Source organism: Gadus chalcogrammus, chromosome 17 (genome assembly GCF_026213295.1).
Source record: "Gadus chalcogrammus isolate NIFS_2021 chromosome 17, NIFS_Gcha_1.0, whole genome shotgun sequence".
Lineage (NCBI taxonomy): Eukaryota > Metazoa > Chordata > Actinopteri > Gadiformes > Gadidae > Gadus > Gadus chalcogrammus.
This window is the reverse complement of record NC_079428.1, coordinates 17,926,053-17,936,060: the sequence shown is the minus strand read 5'-3', so window position 1 is coordinate 17,936,060 and position 10,008 is coordinate 17,926,053.

Below are 10,008 nucleotides of genomic sequence, written 5' to 3'. Positions count from 1 at the left end.
ACACGAACGTCTCTGGGCCCCACGCCACCCGTCTCCCAGACGTTGGGAGCAACACGCGAGGCCCGTCAGGGACTGGTCTCCCTACGGGCCTACCCCTCACCACCACGAGGGTTGGTCCGAGGCCCACGGACCGGCCTACTCGCCTCCACGCCGACCGGCCTACCCACCTCCTCGCAGACCGGCCTACTCGCCTCCTCGCCGTGAGGCGCAGGAGCCTCTCCATCGCCGCGCTCCTGAGACGCGTCGGGCTCCTCGCCATCCCGCCCGAGCTCCGAGCCCCCCCGCCGGACCCCGCAGGTGAGACCTCCATCTCCGCGTCCCGACCCACGACCCCGCGACCGGCCCCGACCTCCGGTCACCACCGCGGCGCGCACTGGGTCTGCGCGTCCGCCTCCACCCAGGCAGGCGCCGCGTGCCCCGGCTGCTCAGCTCTCTGACGACCCGGACTCCTGGCGGCCCTGAAGGCCTCTCACCACCTCGCCAACACCGAGGGCCCGGAGCCCCTTCCCGTCGTAGCCAGGCTAGCTGAGTCCCTGAGGGTCTCCATTCGCCCTGCTGTCCCCAACGCCGCGACCGCGCAGCTGATTGACGGTGACGCGCGCAACTGGCGGTACACCAGCATGCTGCTGCTCCGGGACCACTACAAGGCTGCGGTGGACGAGAAGGTGGGTGCTCTCCTCCTCCTTCCAGACCCCATCTGGCGCCCGAACTTCACCGAGGCCCTGGCCTGGGCTCAACGCCACTTCGGCCAACGCCTGCGCCCGGAGACGGTGAGCGCGCTGCGCTCTCGCCTCAGAGAGGTTCTGGACGTTCCGGTCCCTCTGGTCCAGCTGTTCCCGCAACCCGCCCCTGGAGCCGTGCTGCCACGCTTCACCCTACCTGCTGGACCACCGCCTCCTGGCCCCGGCCTCTGGTCCCCTGGACCCGGTCCGGAGGCCCTCGACGTGGGGGTAGGACCTGCTGAACGGCGCTCCCCGGCCAGGCTGCCGTCGCCTACCTTTTCGCTGGCCTTCTGCTCCTCTCCTTCTTCTCCGCCCCTGTGCCCCCCCATCCCCCCGCCTCCCCCCCCCCCCTCCTCTTCCTCTCCCGTTCCCCCTACCCCCTCTCCTCCACGGCCTGCAGCCCCGGGACTTCTCCAGAGCACCACACCGTTGGCTCAAAGGACCAGGCTCGCGTCCAGCCGCCTCCGCCGACGAGTCGCAGCCATGCCCGCTCCCGGACCTTCCTCTTCTCCTCTTCCTCCCCCTCCTCCTCCTCCACCGCCCTCCGGCTCGACACCCCCGCATGGGTTAGCCCGGGCCGACCCGGAGAGAAACGACGCACCGGCTGACGCACGGGACCCCGCCAGCCCCGCCTCTTCCTTCTCCACCCCGACTGTGACTCTCGCTCGACCAACCCGACACCCAAGCACGGGTAAGAAATGCCAAGAGTGGCACTTACAGTCTAGGGAACCGCTTCTCATTCTCGGTGACTCGAACGTCACACGCTTCGCTGAATTTAGCATACCTGGTCTCCAGATCGATGGTTATCCTGGCGCGTCGTTCCGTCATGCCTCCGCGGTGATGGCCAAGACCACCATCAACCCCAAGGTCCGCAAACTGGTCCTGGCTTTCGGCTTAAACGAAAGGAATAACAAGTTAGAGAAATCGTTTGTGCGTAATCTCCAAACCGCTGGAGATTCCTGAAGTCAACTATTCCCGTGCGCTCCCGTTCAGAGAGCTGGAGCTTCTCTCCAAGTTAAATGCTTTCAGCGCTATTCGATACGAGTCGATCCCAACGGTGCCCAGACAGGCGTTCGTCACCGAACGTGATAACATCCACTGGTCTCGGGACACGGCAGCGCTCCTCTTTAACCAATGGGTCGGGTATTTAAACTGAGCGCTCCCGCGTCCCGAGACACGCCTCGAGGGAACCGCTCGGTTATTAACCTTTCTACATCTTTCCTACTTACGGCGGCGCAATTCTCAGTTTTGGATAAAGGACTCGCGTTCATTCCCTCCACCGACATAGACCCGTGCGAGTTGTACCAACAGGTCCGCTCGGACATGCAACAGTACCACCGCAGGGTTAAACTAGCCGTCTATTTCCGGGATCACCCCCCGTCGGAGAAACTACCCTTCACATACAAATCCTCCTGGGTTCCACCCGAGGATGACATCCCGGTAGAAGTCGCGCGCTTGGTCAATGCTGACCTCCGTTATTATCACGAATCCTTCAGGATCAACCGGGCCCCTGCTAACCTCCTCCCTGAGGAGACGGAGGCTCTCCGCAAACTAATTCAAAACAAAAATATAGTAATCAAGCCCGCCGATAAAGGCAGCGCTGTTGTCATCATGGACAGGTCTCAGTATATATGGGAGGGCCACAGGCAGCTGCACGACACGCGCTACTACTCCAAACTGGAGGCTCCCATATATACTGAGACCGTCCCGATGATTGTTGATTTGATTTACACCCTGTGGAGAAAAAAGTACATCACCTATGGGCAGCGTGACTACCTCTTGGGTGACGCGCAACCCAGGCCCAGGCTCTTCTACATGTTACCAAAAATACATAAAGAGCCTGTGGCCTGGAGTGAGCCCTTTAAGATCCCCCCGGGGCGCCCGATAGTTTACGGACTGTAGCAGTGAAACCTAGCATACGGCTGAGTACCTGGATCACTATCTTTACCCTCTTTCTATCTCACACGCAAGCTACGTAAAAGACACTTATGATTTTGTCACCAAGGTCCGTGCTCTTCGGATCCGTGCGCACGCTTTCTTATTCACTATGGACGTTGGCAGTCTGTACACTAATATAGACATTGCTGGGGGCATGCGCGCCGTGCGTGATGCTTTTAACCTGCGTCCTGACGTCACGCGCCCTGACGACGAACTTCTTTGCTTGCTGGAGATAAACCTCACGAGAAATGATTTCCTCTTTGACAATCAGTTCTTTCTCCAAATCTAAGGCACGGCTATGGGGAAGAAGTTCGCCCCCTCGTATGCAAACCTCTTTATGGCGCAGTGGGAAGCCTCTGCGCTCGCCGTCTGCCCTCTGCAACCTCTATCATACATGCGTTATCTAGATGACATATGGGCCGTTTGGCAACACTCTGAATCGGAATTCGATCAATTTCTAAACATCCTAAACACGCACGATCCGTCCATTACTCTCAAATCATGCAAACATTTTTCCTCCGTTGATTTTCTCGATACCACCACGTTCAAAGGCCCACAGTTCATGACGTCCCTCATGTTAGACGTGAACGTTTTCTTTAAGCCCACAGACACACACGCGCTCTTACATGCGAGCAGCTTCCACCCTAGGCACACGTTCGCGGGGCTCCTTAAACCGCAACTCCTGCGCTTTGAGCGCATATGCTCCAGAACTGCAGACTTCTGGGAAGCAGTTAAAATTCTGTTTGACGCCCTCGCCCTTAGGGGATATTCGCGATCGGCCCGCCGTCTCTCCCTTAAAACCTTTAAACTCACACGTCCTCCTCTCGAGGGGCAACGCATCCCCTTTATCACGACCTCCTCCACCTCGTCCGCTCGCCTGACCCGACTGGTCAGGTCGAACTTCCAACATCTCCTCGACACAACCACTTACCTTCCGGGTTATGGCATCATCGCCGCCTACAGGAGAAACAAAAATATTAGAGACCTCCTGGTGAGGGCCAAACTGCACCCCTTGTCGGAGCCCAGAGTCACTAGACTCTCGTATTTTTATAATTTTATTCCGTTGGCCCGGAACCAAAACAATGGGAATGTTCTCCCCACTGAACGGCACTCAGGCCTCAATACGAAGAACTGTGTCTACCTGATCCGCTGTCTCACTTGTGAACTCCAATACGTAGGAGAAACAGGAAACACAGTACGTGTCCGCTTCCACCAGCACCGACATAATATCAAACATAAAAGAGACGCTCACCTACCCTTGGTTGCGCATTTTATACAACACGGATGGCTGGCCCTTTCCGCGTCGGTGCTAGAAGCCAACCCCTTCTGGTCTGCCGCCCAACGGCGCAGGTCGGAGAGGATTTGGATTGACAGGCTGGGGACCATGCAAGCCCTTGGTTTGAACGTTGGGGTGGGTCGGGGACCCCTGGGGAACCGCCTGATGATGGCCCGTGCCAGCGACGCCACCGTGGCGTCGTTAATTGCTGACTGTCCTAACCCTAACCCTCTCCCTCACCTGACCCTAACCCCGACCCTCTCCCGGTCCCAAACCTAACCCTTCCCACCCCTGACCCTAACCCCAACCCCCTCCCTTACCTAGCCCTTACCCTGACCCCGCCCCCGCCCCCTGGCCCTAAACCTAACCTCTCCCACCCCTGACCCTAACCCCAACCTCTCCCTTCCCTACCCCCCAAAGGCCCCCTTACATGACCTCCACCCCAGCCCCCGGCCCCCCACAAAGGATCCCCCTTTCTTATTTTTCTTACCATGTGTTTGTGTTTATTCTGCCCCCCTGCCCCAGCCCCCCTTCGTCCCCCTATTTTTTATTTTTCATACATTCCTATTTACAAACAATATTACTTTTAATATGGTTTCCAAATGCACCCTGTGTAATTATTCTGTTGATGTCCTGTGCCCCCCCCTTCCCTGCCATTCTTATTTATTCAAGCGATCACGTTACCACATCATTCCTTAAAAGTGCTTTAATGTACTCTTCAAACCTCGACAGTACATTGATTTGACCCACTGTTTTAATAGGAACGCATGGTTTTGGTCTATTTGGCGACACCTGCTGACCACGGGGAACGAAAACACTCTGCGGCCATTTTGGTCCGAACTCTTTTAAGTTCTTCGGCTCAATTTGTAGCTTTTTGTGTTTTGTTCTCCGCTGGTTCGTTTTGTGTTCTACTTTTACTATTTTCACACATTTGGATTTTTGTGACCCCTAATACCGCTGTTATTTAATGTTTTGTTTACGTTTCTGCCCACGGAGGCCGCCATCTTGGATCTCCAAAATTAATATGGTTTGGAGTCACTTAGCACCCCCTGTTGGTGACCCAAATTCATTATAACACCACGGTTCTCCATGCTCCATCTCCTGGATGTTTGATGGTAGTACAACGTACAAAAATAACATTGTTTACACGCTATGTTTTTATTGCGGTTTAATTCGACCTTACGATCGGCCCCCCTACTTTCACCAATTTATTCATTTACCCTCCCGGCTCCCCATTGACCCTTCCTGCGTCTTCCCCCTTTATCTAGCCCTCAATTTAATTTATTTTATTCGTTTTTTATCGTTCTCCACCATCCCGTGTCCCCCAGTCCCCTCTCATTCATCTCCCATCCCCTACTCACCTGCTGCTTCCTCTTCCCTATTGTATATATGTAATTTAAAATGTATATATAATGCAAATAAGGATGCTTCTAATGTTTGAACCGTATTTACGGTCACATTATTACACATTTTATTATTCGGGGCACGTTCGATCTTTTATGTTTTTATTCTTTTCTGCTATTTGTTTTTTGTCCTCCACTGCAATAATTTAATGCAACGGGGTCATTTGATTATGTTTTTATTAAATTCTGTCGCGAGCTGTCAGTCCAACACCACCCGGTTTAGGGACAATCAGCGACCACTGCTGGCGGCTCCGGAAGGTGCAGGCATCATGGTCCTCCTCACTCCACCTGCTGGTGACAAAATTATGCTACATTGTTGCATTATTGCACAATTACATTTGAAAATTCAACCTCCCTATTGGCCCAATTCAAATCTCAAAGCTGTTTATCCTCCTTGTTTTTGTGCTGTCACATTTGTGCTCTGTTACCTCGGCTTGCGTGGATTCTCTGTCATAGGGTCTGTTTCTATTGCTACTAAATTTGTACCTGATGAAGTCAGTTATTTGACGAAACGTCGTACTAGCATACAGCAGCCTAATTTCCTAAAAATAAATACGGATATTGGCTGGATCGCACTTGTCTTATTACCTTACAGTTTAGCTTAGCTTCATTCCGTTATCGTTCGAGTTCCTGCACTGCTCGAAGAGAACCATGCATCCCAACGACCCCCTAACCAACGGTGAGTGGACCCTGGTCCAACGGGGACGTCGAACACGGACTCCTCGGGACCCCCACTACCCCCCACCGCTGATGAACCCCTCCGCGTGGGCTGCACCTGCCCCGGAGGCCCGCTTCTGTCATTTTGACAACAGACATGAACGCCTCTGGGCTCCACGCCATCCGTCTCCCAGGCGATGGGAGCAACACGCGAAGCCCGGTAGGGACTGGTCTCCCTACGGGCCTGCCCGTCACCACCACCACGAGGGCTGGTCTGAGGCCTACAGACCGGCCTACTCGCCGCGAGACGCAGAGGCCTCCCCATCGCCGCGCGCCTGAGACGCGCCGGGCTCCTCGCCACCCTGCGTGGGCTCCGGGCCCCCCCGCCGGACCCCAGAGGACACGGCCACAGGTGAGACCTCCACCTCCGCGTCCTGACCCGCGACCCCCGCGACCGGCCCCGACCTCCACGACGCCCGAGGCCTCCGGTGGCTACCGCGGCGCGCACTGGGTCTGCGCGTCCGCTTCCACCCAGGGAGGCGCCGCCCCCCCGGCTGCTCCGCGATCGGAGGACCCGGACTTCAGTCTGAAGAATCGCCTGATCCTGGCTGCCCTGAAGGCCTCTCACCACCTCGCCAACGCTGAGGGAAGAGGTCATTTTCGGTATACTAAATTGGAGATTTTGGCACACTTTGTGCGAAAAGTTACCCCAATTGAATTGGGGCCCCCAAAATGAAGGGCACTTTGCCCCAAACTGAAGAAAGTGTCCGCTGCTGAATTCAGAACCGGTCACCCGGGGTTACTTTGGGGTCTTTGGACTGCGTCAACGTCATTTTTCCAATAGGGGGCCCTCTCAGACCATTAATGACCAAACATGTACTTTGTACTTCATGTACTTTAGGCCAAAGTCTTTTCTGGGGGCACTTTGGCCTGAGGTGCCCCTTCACTTAGGGGCACTTTGGAGTAAGTTGGGGGTACTAAGTACCTATTTTTGAAAGCAAAACACCAAGCTCATTGATTTAACGAGGCAGGGTTATTTGAAACAATTTATTAAATAAATATTTGTGAGAGGTCATTCCTTCTCCTGAGTTTGCTTCCAATTTATGTCTAGTGTACAACCCTACTGTCCACAAGCATCCCCCCCCCCTCCCCATATGGATTTGGAGAGTTGTTGCCACGTCCCAGTGGTGGAAGTATCATATAATATGAAAGAGGGCATTCAATTATACTACAATGATCAATTAGGAGGCCGAAGCCCTAAAGGAAGTGATGAAATAGGTGACTGGGTCGACAACATTTAAGTAAGCTGTTACTTGAGGTCTCTTATATATCAAAGGGGGTTTCAAAGTACGCATACGCTTCAACCTGTTGCTCCAGCCCTACAGGAAATGACTCAGCAAGTGCTCCATCTCGTTGCACCTGCACCCAGCGGCTCGCTTGCAAGATTTTGGCCTGAAGTTCTTCCCAGACCTACACCCTAGCCATCCAACATGCATATCTGAGAATCAGGCCTCTCTTTAATAATGACAAAAAGTTATGAGAGAAATACACATTAACTTTTGTCTCATAAGCGGCGTGGTGCCGGCTCCTTTTGACCTTTTGACCCCAGACTTCTGGGGGAATAGCTGAATCAATTCATTGGTCAATCAGAAGCATGTAAATATCTTCCCGGTGGCGTAAGAGGGCGATCAAGGTGTCCTTCAACATCTACGCTTCCAGGCGATTGCAACGGTGCCACACATAAGCATATTCGAACATGTTTAATGGTAGTAATTAGCTGTCGAAATTGGAGGCCTTAATCAATAATGAGCAGCTATTGATTTGCTTCCCGATAGAAATTTGTGACAAATGACATGTTATTTAGCATCTACACGTTGAGCTGAGTCCAATGACACCAAGCATGACACTCTAGCAAATGGTAACATGTATTTTACATGGTACACCTAGGTCTAGGACATGATCTCGTGTAGCAAGAGGGCGAGCTTGATCTCATTGGACTCAGCTTAACGTGTAGATGCTAAATAACATGTAATTTGTAAAAAATCTCCATCGGGAAGCAAATCTGTAGCTGGTTATTATTGATAAAGGCCTCCAAAATCGACAGCTAATTACAGGGCTGCCAAGCCTCACGCTTTGAGTGTGACAGTCACGCAATTTGACCCATTCTCACACCACACGCCACACTTGCCATTTCTCACGCTTATTTCCCCATTCATTACTCTATTTTTTTTTTCTCATGATAATAAGCTTTGGTCCTCGCGGCTTCGAGTGGTTATGTAGTCGCGCGGTGTCCACTTTGCGATGTATACGTTTGACAGTTTGTAAACAATCTCCCGCGACCTGCGCGTGTGAGCGTCTTGGTGGAGCGTCTTGGTGGAGCGTCTTTGTATATAGTGCCAAATTTGACTTCTGGACTGCATTCTGCAACGTTTTCAAGAAGGGTAAGTAGGCCTACATCAATCGCCTTCTTTCAAATATACATTATACACAGAGATGTTTACTGGTTGTTTTCATATTTCATAACAGCATTATGTATAAAAACGTAAGGTAATACATTACTGAACTCTTCGTGTTAGTTAGCTAGCATAACTAGGTAGCAGCATAGTTTGATTTCTCAAAATCAGCTCACCAATAAAATCAGTCTTGGTTTCAAAATGATCACAATCACTTGTGTAATGTTAAATTTCTTCATATAGACATTAAACAATCCTAAGAGTAATAATGTGACATAAACGGAGCAAGGGCTGATGTCAATTTAATGTTAGCGAAGTAGGTGTGAGACGCCTCTCCCTCCCCTTTGCTAATATTTTGTCTCCGCTGTCTGTTCATCCAAAGTCAAATCTATTCTTGAGATTCCCAAATGTAATATGATAATGTCACACGTTGAAAATTAAAGACAGGGAAAGCAGTTTGTCTGCCCTCTGCTTATGTAGTTCAGCAAATGTATTAGTTGGTTGTTAGTTAATGCAGAGCCGGCCCTAGGCATAGGCAGTATAAGCAAATGCTTGGGGCGCCGAAAAACGGGGAGAAAAAAAAAATATATATATATATATGTAAGGGATAATGCCCGACGAGGTGTCCATTATCAGGAATTAATGGACGACGTAGAGGCGTGAACCGTCCGACGCGAAGCGGAGGACGGTTGCCTCCGCGAAGTCCATTAATTCCTGATAATGGACACCTCGAAGGGCATTATCCCGCTTATACCACGGTCACTTACCAACGGTGACCAAATTAAGACCATTAATTTATATTTTCATGCGTTTTACAATCCGAATATAAAGTTTTCCACAAAACATAAATTTGTTTGCCTGGTTACGCCTGAGGGTCTGACTAATACCCGGAACCACCATTACACGCACGTTGGGTTCTCATGCAACGGAAACGTTGTTCACTCCTCCAGTAATTAGGACGGGCCATAGCTACGACTTTAGAACGGGAGGTAGCGGGAGGTATTATAGTCCGCTGAGCTTTGTTTTGTTTCCCGTTGCTATGGTTACTACTATTTTAGAGACGATACGCCAGCTAGCGCATTAATTGAGAACGGTAAACAGACAATTTGACGGAACTACTTGTCCAGGTGTCCGTATATCAGGAGTTAATGCACACCCTGCATCCAATCAGAATCGAGTATTCCCGCAGACCGTGGTATAAATATATATATATATATATACTACTTTTTTTTTTTCAGTGCCATTACTACTATTATTTCGAAATATTATTTTAGCCCACAGCAACATAAAGTCATAGCAAAGGCTATTAAATAATGGAGAAGCCTTTTTTCTGGGTGCCTGCCTGGCTCGTTGCTCTGTACCTGCCCTCTGTGAGGGGGGCGGGGTCAAGAGTGTGTAGTTAAAGTGTATTAATGTTAATATTTCACACCTTAGCTTTCACATATCATTCATAGGCTATATATACATTCATTTCACTGCACTTTACTATTTTTTGCACTGTGGTTAGACTGAATTGCATTGCAATGACAATAAAGTTGAATGAATCTCATCACATTTTC